The sequence below is a fragment of the Gorilla gorilla genome, chromosome 2, assembly GCF_029281585.2.
Source record: "Gorilla gorilla gorilla isolate KB3781 chromosome 2, NHGRI_mGorGor1-v2.1_pri, whole genome shotgun sequence".
Taxonomy (NCBI): Eukaryota; Metazoa; Chordata; class Mammalia; order Primates; family Hominidae; genus Gorilla; species Gorilla gorilla.
This window is the reverse complement of record NC_086017.1, coordinates 168257755-168267547: the sequence shown is the minus strand read 5'-3', so window position 1 is coordinate 168267547 and position 9793 is coordinate 168257755. Positions and strand designations below refer to the sequence as shown.

Below are 9793 nucleotides of genomic sequence, written 5' to 3'. Positions count from 1 at the left end.
GCAATAGGAAAAGCCTCCCTTAACAGCCTGCTATAGGGCAGTGGAATTTGTTGTGTTTCCCTTTTTGCCTTGATCACCAAGACTGAGTGTAACACTTGCCTGCATAGCTTTTCCTTAGCCTAGATTTCAGAACCTACCTTCCCTCCTTGCTAACTCACTCACATCATCTCTCTTCTGCTTCCTCTCCCACATTCATGCTCTGCTGTTATTCTTTTGCCCTTGTTTTGATGATTCTGTTGCTTGTTCAGTGCTGAAAGCTGATGCAGAGTTATTTATAAGTACATTATAAAAAGAATTTGTAAAATTTTAGTTTAGATTTCCTAGAGGGTAGTTACATGCAACCCAATGAGGAAAACATCAGTGTTTTTTTCTGTGAGAAGTTAAAATGCATAGACACAGAGATGGCATTTGTTCCACTAGGAGCTACAATAGTGTTTCTCTTTAATCAGATGAAAGATAGATTGTGTAAGCTTAGGGAAGCATCTTCTGATCAAAAGTTCCACATAATTTGGATAAACACGGAAAGCAAATGTTTAATGCAAAATTTCTTTATTTTCAAAAGAAAATAATGATGGATAAGGAAGCAGGAGCAAGGAGCAAGACTCAGGTGCTGAAGCATGTGACACTATGGAGAGTTCCTCTATAAGAAAGAGGGGAAAAGAAATACCCCTCCCTCTGAGAGTGCCACAGCCTCACATCAGGGATCAGAAAAGAGTTACACAAAGTCACCTAGAAGGTGCAGAGTGTCTCTATAGCCTGGAAAAATCAATTAAAACCTCCTTAAGTATATTAATACCAGAGAAAGATTATGTTGATTATGGGAAAATAGGCAGAATAGTGGGAACAGAGAAAAAGGAGCATAACCAAGGCAAAGGACAGCTGATATATTTTAACATTTAATAAAGAAACTTCTGGTGAGGACCCGGCTTTCCTTGGGCCTAGGAGAGGACGCACTGATAAAGTCACAGCATATTATGGCCCTAGGGGAGACTAGTATACTAGAGCTACATTGCCCCATGTAAATGAACAGATAAGCCCTGTAGGTTGGCATCAGTCTTTGGGCCTTGTGTTTAGGATGAAGCAGTCTTGCAGGGCACTGCCTTCCCTTAGAGGAATGGTTTGCAGACTTTCATGGACATCAAATGATGCAGAGGGCTTATTTTGCTGGGCTGTATTCCCAAAGTAACTGATTCACTAGGTCTGGGGTGGGGCCTGGGAATTTGTGTTTCCAGCGAACAAGCTCCTAGGTGATACTAAGCCTGCTGGTCCAGGGATAGACTTTGGGAACCACTAAGAGCATTTAATAGCATTTAAAAATTTCCTTCTCCTACATGCCTAGGAGACCAACTGAATCAGAATCTCTAGGAGTAGGACACAAGCATCAGTATTTTAAAAAACTGTCTAGGTGATTCCAAAGATGACCCCACTACCAGGTCTACCATTCCAAGTGAATGATTTCCAAATGATAGGCAACATAAAAACACCACCATTTGGGCAAGAAAGCATCATTTTTTTTACCCTGCAATAAAATAACAGTGGGATATGAATGGATAATGATAGCTAACAGTTGTTGAATACTTATATTGTGCCAGGATTAAATAATTTGCTCCAAACAACTATCCCCATCTTAAAGGTGATGAAACAGGCATCCCATGAAATTAAGTAACTTGTCCAAGGTCATGCACAAGTAACAGAGCTGGAATTTGAACCCAGGACCTGCAGCCTCAGAGTCCCTGCACGTGGCCTGAACTATAGGGTGCTCTGTGTAACCAGTCTGAGGGAGCATATTAACAACCTCACTCTCTCTGGGCAGTTTCTATAGTGAACACTGAATGGGCCCCATCATCCAGCCAACTGGGCTATTATCCAGGATTCACCACTTAATAAGTTGCTATGGTTTAAACATTTTTATCCCCTCCAAAACTCATGTTGGAACTTAATTCCCAAGGCAACAGTGTTGGGAGGTGGGGCCTAACGGGAGGTGTTCATGTCATTAGAGCTCTTCCCTCATGCTTCTGCTATGTGAAGAACAGTGTTTCTCTCCTACAGAGGATGCAGTGTCCAGGGCATCATCTATGAATGGAGACAGCCTTTACCGGACACCAAACCTACCAGCACCATGATCTTGAACTTACCAGCCTCCTGAACTGTGAGAAATACATTTCTGTTGTTTATAAATTACCTAGTTTTTGGAATTCAGTTATAGCAGGACAAAATGGACTAAGACAACAGTGATGCAATTTGATCAAGCTCTTTAGCCCTTCTGAGCCTGTTTTCTCATGGGGAAAATGCATATAAATGTGTCTAAATCAGAGGCCTGCTGGTAAGGCTAAAAGAAATTTGCCAAGGAGTACGTACAGTGCCTAGCACAGAGCCGGGGTTCAGGAGACATTCACTCCCTTCCTCTTTTCCATCAGCTTTTTCTCTAAGGGTCCTCAGAACTCCAGAGTTTTTCCCAGTTGCTTCTTGGGCATCTTTGTAAGTACAGCTCTCTTGAGAACTGGCAGACACCTTTGACTGAAGAAATAAGTTCTGGGGAAATAAAGTTTTCCTGCTGGATGGAAGGAAGCACAGATGTTGGGCTTCGTTGAAAAATGAGTCAGCTCATGACAGTTGAAAGTAAGGAAATCTGTGCTTCTACTTGAAGGAAAATAAGAACTGATTCCTGAGCTGTTGTTTCCCGGCATATCTCAGAGCAGCTGCATTGCATCAGGGGTCTGGGTATCAGATGGGGCTTCCACAGCTGCAAGGTGTGCTGTGAGTCAGTTGTTACTAATAAAACAAAGTACTGAAGCTTGTTAGTGACTCACAAAATAGTAATGCATTAGATGAGATATGCATTGCTGTTTGAGAGTACTCTTGAGAGGGGCAGAGCCTTGTTTGCTGGGATTGTACACAATTCTGGGTAGGCCTTTGGTAAGGTAACTTGCAGGTGTCACCTGAACCAAATGCCAAAGCCGAGAATGATTGTATATGCCGTTTAAAAGCAGATTGAAAGAACATTTTGAGGAAGTCTAGAATAACTAATTTTTATATCCTCCTACTTCTGGGATTTTTTTAAGGGAATCATAAAAGAACATATAGGTACCTTAAAACAAAGATGGGATGAATAACTTAGAGAAAGAAATATCTGATGGTGGTTGGGGGAAAGGGAGATATAGGGTAAGAACTATGTCAGAAAATGTAGGCTAAGGAGGATCCTCAAAATTAAGTTCTGAGATTCCTAGGCAAAAAGAATAGTCCCATGCATTCCACAGCTTTCATTAACTGAAAAAAGAAAACATAGACAAACTTCATTCTAGTACTAAAGTCCAAGTGGAAATTAATTGCAAGGAATTTTTTATGTGAAGCAACATAATGAATATCTATGGCAATTTTACAGATAATTTAAAGCTGTTTTTCACCCGATCATTTCTTAAAATGACACTGGGTAAAGCTAAGGGGCATAATGCTAAATGATGCAAACAAACACTGTATTGAGTACCAAAGTGACTTAATCCAGGAAGGGACTTCTGTGACTCCAGGGAGGAAAAAGTTTAGAGAACTGCAAAGTACCCTACATGCTATCCTTGCTGTTTTGGCTACATCTATACCCCTTTTAAAATGCAAAGATAAACTTTAAGAGCACCATTTAATAGCTCTTTAGTGAAACTATGTTTAACCTGAACAAGTTGTTGTGTATGCAAGATACTGGAAACGCCTTCTGTGGAAGGAAAGGCAAGTACAACTTTGTGCTTCTATTTGGATAAAAGGTTTTGAAGTGAAAGGCATTTGTGCAAATTACAAGCAGATTTTCAAGTCTAGAAAAACAAAAATCTGAACTGTGGATTAAGTTCTATTTTTTAACAAAAGTGAAATACTTTGCTTTAATTTCAGAAGCTAAAAAATCCTTTTTAACAACAGCAAAAAGGGGACCTGTTTTGAATTTAAAAGAAGTAGAGTGAGACAAGTTAGGAAAAAAAGAATTACCATTGCCTTTCTAAATTTATTATTATCATAATTGTCATTAAGTGTATTCGTCTTTCTTTAGGGTAAAGAGAGCTTTCCGATGGCCAAAATTTACTAGTCACTGAATTGTGTCCCAGGACACCCTTCAATAAAACTTGGCCTAAAGAAGCTTCAAGTTCCCTTCAAGTTCGAGGGCAGAGTCTGGGGTTCAGCCCAAGCCACTGGCATCCCTGAGGGGGCTGCAGGGCTCCTGACTCCAGGACCTCCTGGCATCCCGAATGCATGACCTCTCATGCCCTCCGCAGCACCTGCAATCTTGCCGGTGCTGCTTGGATTGCTGAGCAAACACTTGTTATTTGCGAAAGTACAAGGTTCAGTCTGTCAAACAGGGAAAACCAAACACCGAAGCACACGAGCAGATAAGAGGGCCATGGTTGTGAGACCCACGCGGGCTCAGAGCGCGGCGGCGGGGCCCGGGCCCACCCGCGCATGGGGGCTAAGGTGCAGCTAGGCAGGCCACGCGGCGCGGGCGGACGGCCTGGCCCGCGGAAACAGGCGCATAGGGCGGGAAAGCTCACCCGCCTTGCGGGGGCGACCCTTATGGGCGGAACCGGCCATTGTAAGCCGCGCCGCTGGCGACCCGCCTGGGACCCCTTCGTGCCTTGGCCTTGGGGGGCCAAACACATCCCGAGCGCGGTTCCCACCTTGCAGATTCTTGCAAGCTGCGGGTCCTACCTTGCTTCCCACGGGCTGATAACCCTGAACGTTCCCAGCGGGTAGAGGGCTTGCCACCTGCTGCAGAGCTACGCTGCAGGCTTCCCCCGCCTCTTGCCGTAGGTCTAAGCCCAGAGACCAGAGGGGCCTTGGGCCTTGGGCCTTGGCGCGCTGCCGCCGCCAGGGCACCGAGCGAGTCACTCTGCCTGACACTCATTTTTCTCTTTTGCAAAATGGGACTGACACCAACAATCACCTTCCCACCACCTCGGGGGGTTTTGAGGATCCCGTGAAATAACGGTGTGAAGATACTTTCAAAGTGGAAATCTCGGTTGTTACTAACTGATTTGTGAATCCCATTTTCTTCTTGATTTCTTCCTGAAGTAGAATTGATCATCGTCACTGGGCTGTCTTAGCTACCCCTCCCTTGACTCTAATTTTAAATTTATCTGTGCATACCATTCCAAAAACAAACAAAAAAAATCACGTGACCTGTGGTTTTCTGTGTGAACAAAAGTTCTCTGAAAAGGAATTTAGAGGAAACAGACTTTATTGCAATGAACAGTTCACAGACGAGGAAACATAGCCCTAAGTGTAAAATGAAGAGAACAAAGAGACAGTTTGGCGTTTACAGAGAAAATTCCTACCTGGGTTCCCAGTCAGGTCCATTTATGCAAATAAACAATTCAAACTGGCTTGGTTCTGATTGGTCAATGCAGCTGAGTCCTGATTGGTTGATGGGGAGCACAGCCTATTCGTTGCTTCAGGCCACATGAGCGGTAACAGTCAGCTGTGAAAGCCCCAGTGTTAAGCCGACTGTGGGTTTTCCAGGAACTCAGAGTAGTGTGTAATCTCTAGTCAGTAAATGGCCGTTTGGCTCTATATTAAATTTATGTAGCCACTCAGGATTCATCTTGAGGGACTGGCTCTTTCAGATTCACTCCTGTTTCAACTCTGCTGTTTATAAGTCCTCTATCTGTGTATACAAGCCTAGAGGTCCCAGGGCCGGATATAACATTTCTCTGGACAGGGCCTGCTCCATAACCACCTTCACATGCTGTTCTTCAAACATATAGAATTGGGTTGATAGTGAAAACAATTTCAGGTACTTTAACCCAATTCTAAATATTCTAAATTTTAGGTATTTTAACCTTGGAATAATATAATTTTTTCTTCTTTTTTCTGTGTATAAAATGACATACATAGTTGATATGACACTATGTAATGTAACTCATAGATCACTATGTAATTTTGTACCTGCATTCATTCAGCATTTTAACATGAATTAATATTTTTGCATATTAACTCTCTATGTAAAAACCATTTTCAATAAGCATTTTTCCATTTAGTAAGCTACCTCATATTTTATTAAATTGTTTTCCTACTGTTACACATAAGAGTTTTCTCCAGTTTTCCACTATAATAAATAATACTGCAGTGAACATCTTTCTTCCCAAAGCTCTTTTTGTGTTTTTTTTCCCTTGCTTTTGGTTTACCTCCTTAAAAGAATTCTGGGTCAAAGGTTATGAACATTTTTCAAAAGACCTTTGTTGTCATGATGGCAGAGAGGCAGCACTAAAATAGTTTGGAGCAATAGGGATTTCACCAAAATAGCTATGATTGATATCTGGAAAGAAAGACAGAGAAAATAATGGCATGGGAATCTTTCTAGAGTTTTAGGGCCTTGTTCTGATTTAAAATATATATATATGAAAGGAAAATAAATCTTCGGGCCCCCAAATCACTAAGGGAATAATCAAGCTGGGAACTGCTTAGGGCAAACCTGCTTCCCATTCTATTCAAAGTCACCCCTCTGCTCACTGAGATAAATGTGTATCTCATTGCCTCCTTTGGAAAGGCTAATCAGAAACTCACAAGAATGAACCGTTTGTCTCTCAAGTATCTGTGACCTGGAAGCTCCCTCCCAGCTTCAAGTTGCGCTGCCTTTCCAGACAGAACCAATGTACAGCTTATATATATTGATTGACGTCTCATGTCTTCCTAAAATGTATAAAACCAAGCTGTGTTCTGACCAACTTGGACACATGTCATCAGGACCTCCTGATGCTGTGTCACGGGCATGCATCCTCAACCTTGGCAAAATAAACTTTCTAAATTAACTGAGATCTGTCTCAGATATTTGGGGTTCACATATATATGAATATATGAAATAATTGTATATTTTAGAGTCCCATTCCTGGAAGTTTAAACAGCTGTACTCATAGCCCACACTTAAGTAGAAAGTTGGGAGAATATCTGACAGTATGGGTGACAACTGCTTACTCTCGGTGCAAATTGGGGCTTCTCAGGCAGCTATTGGCCCCAGGATAATTAGCCTTCTGGTGACTACAGAAGTAGAAAGCAGAGATCTCCATCTACTTTACAGTTGAAGGCACTGAGTCTCAGCACACCCAGTTCAGTGGTTGTTAACTCTGGTTGCATAGTATAATCACTTAGGGTGATGAAAAGACATCCAGAAAAAAACATCCAGGATATATCCTCAGATATTCTGATGTAATTGGTCTGAGGTGAGACCCAGGCATCATTACAATATGAAAGCTCCTTGGGTGATACTAATATGAATTAGGATTGAGAAGCTCTGGTATAGCGGGAAAAATATGGGCTTTGGAGTCACTAATATCTGATACAGCTCCCAGCTTTGCCATTTATTGGCCATGTCATTTTGAGTAAATTAATGACTACTCTCTGCTCAGGGTCCTCATTTTAAATCATAAAGTTGTCACAAGGGTTAAATGTAATAACATGCAAAGTGTTTTTCAAGGTTTCTGGAACATGGTTGGTGTTAAAAAATCGTTGGGTCCTTTAGTATGTACCTAAGGTCCTATAGCTAGCTGATGGTTCTGGAAAGCCATCCAGAACCGTGCTGTGCACTCAGTGAATGCCTGTGTATGTTCCTTGGTGACATCATCTTTGAACATGAATATGGGTGTTACTGAGACATTTCGAACACCACATTGAGTTGGTGTTCATCAGAACAATAAAGCCATACCTCATAGAGATTCATCTCATTTGCTGAATATTAATTTGCCTCCTATTTTTAGTTCTTCAGCTAAAAAGAAACCAATTTTTATTCTGCTAAACCAATTGATTATGATGGAACTCTTGCAAGAAAAAAGTTACACTGTTACAATTACATAAATGTATGGAAGTCTTTGTATAACTTATGTAGTAAGCTGAGGGTATAACAGTTAAAATGTCCTTTAAAAATTTTAAGACCTGCCCCACCCTCCACCCCCAGCAATGAACGATTTCACTTTTCACCAGCTTTAACCTAAATGTCTTTAGCCTATTTTCTTTATCCATCCTATGATAGACAGAAGAGTTAGTGAGAACTGGATTTGATTTCAGAAGACCTGGGATTGAGGCTTGGCTCTGTCATTCACTGGGTATAAACCTCGGGCGATCATTCTTCTTTGCCCTTGTGCCTTCTCATGAATGCAATGAGCACCTGAATAGCATGACCTGACTTTAGCATGAAGTGAGTTTAAAACTGTGATGCTGACCAAGCAGGACATGGTTATTTAACACTTATTAAGCACCTCCTGTATGTCCAGCCCTCAGTAGGAAACCTTGCGGGAATTATAAAGCCCTGAGACTTTTATAGAGTAACTTGGAGTCTTGCTAGAAGATATAAATCTCATGCATGAAGAACAACTAGGACCAGTTTCCACCTGAGAGCTGCAATAAGTCCAGCCCAGTTGACTCATGGAGGAAATAAGTGGAACACTTAAGAAATGACAATCATGGAGAAACGAAGGGGTGTCAAAATTGAATGTCCTGTCCCTTAGTGCTTTATTTCTCTTCAGTCTCTGACACAAAGTCTTGGATAGTAATAACATGACACAAAACTCCTTCAAGTTAGATAGGGCCAGGCATTTTTCTAACAGCACATTCCAGAACTTTGTCTGTCCATGTCCTAAATCCTTATTATTTTGCCCAGTTTTCAGCAGTCTTTTCCAAGCTCCAGGCTTTCCCCCACTCCTATTTAGACCTGATGTGCCTCTGATAGCTCTGGACAGAGCCCATACTGTGTGGCGGACGCACAAAGGGGACACAGTATGCAAATGGCGGTGTAGGAAGCATCGAGGCAGGAATGTTTGAGCTGTGCCATGTCACAGATCATTTCTGAAACAGCAGTCCTGAGATGTGAGTCACAACCCTTGTTAGGGGTGAACAGCTGATGAGGCTGGTGTCAATTTTTGTCTGACCCCATCCTAAGAGCAACACCCCAAGTACTTCAATTACCCATTTGTAACATTCTCCCAGCAGCGGAGAAAGGAACAACAGTGGCAGCCCACACAGTGAACCTCAAAAGTAAAGCTCTCTGAAGTATGAAGATAGAAGAGGAAGTTTGGGAGACTCACAATGAAAGGGTTTAACAAGAACTGCCTGTGAATGTGTTGACTTAGAAACTATTGGAGCATTGGCAATGATTTCCTTAACAACGGAAGGAAAATTGACCAGGGGCATGAGTGTTTCATTCATTTTTCAGATGAGTATAGCAGAATTGCCAAGAGAAAGAGAATGTCTGCTCTAGCGCAGGGTTTCAGCCCTCAGCCCAGCCACTGACTCCCTTGGTGTTCTTTTGCAAATCATCCATCTCCCTGGGTCTCCGTTTATTCATCTGTAAAATGAGGAGCTGGTCCAGGTAAACTGTAAGGTCCTTTCTGGCTGGAACATCCTGATTTGATGCAAGCCATAGTGAGGGTTGTTAAATTATGCCTTGCTCCACGCAGAGAGGTCTAACTTAACTTTGTGCACAAAGCGTACTCATTGACTTTCTGACTAAGTGTGGCTCAGGCACTTCGCTGAACTATAGTGTGCTGGGAGTCTCTGCCCAAGGGAAGAGAGCTATTTTGAGGCAGGGTTGATTAGAGATAAGGTGTCTCATTCCTTTACCGGTCATTGGCCCTGACTCACCCGAAGTTCTTGGGTTTAAAGCTTAACCCTTGATGGATGAATGTAAGCTAACCCCTCTGCTTGCCCATGAAAATGGCGCCCAGGACACTGCTTCTCAAGCCCCAGCTTTATCAGTGTCAATTAAGAAAGTTCTCTGACCTCTTTTTGCTTAGCCAGCTTCTCTGAAATGCAGCCCTTGATTGTAACCTCT

General features: G+C 42.2%; 1 long non-coding RNA gene across 1 annotated transcript in view; it reads left to right on the top strand.

Moving 5' to 3' along the window:
* The first annotated feature begins 1972 nt into the window (after positions 1–1972).
* The window catches only part of LOC109026039 (uncharacterized), a 58594-nt gene continuing 50773 nt past the window's right edge, over positions 1973–9793 (top strand). Inside the window, exon 1 of the long non-coding RNA XR_008678219.1 lies at positions 1973–2149. This is a non-coding gene — a long non-coding RNA (uncharacterized lncRNA). The remainder of the gene's footprint in view (positions 2150–9793) is intronic.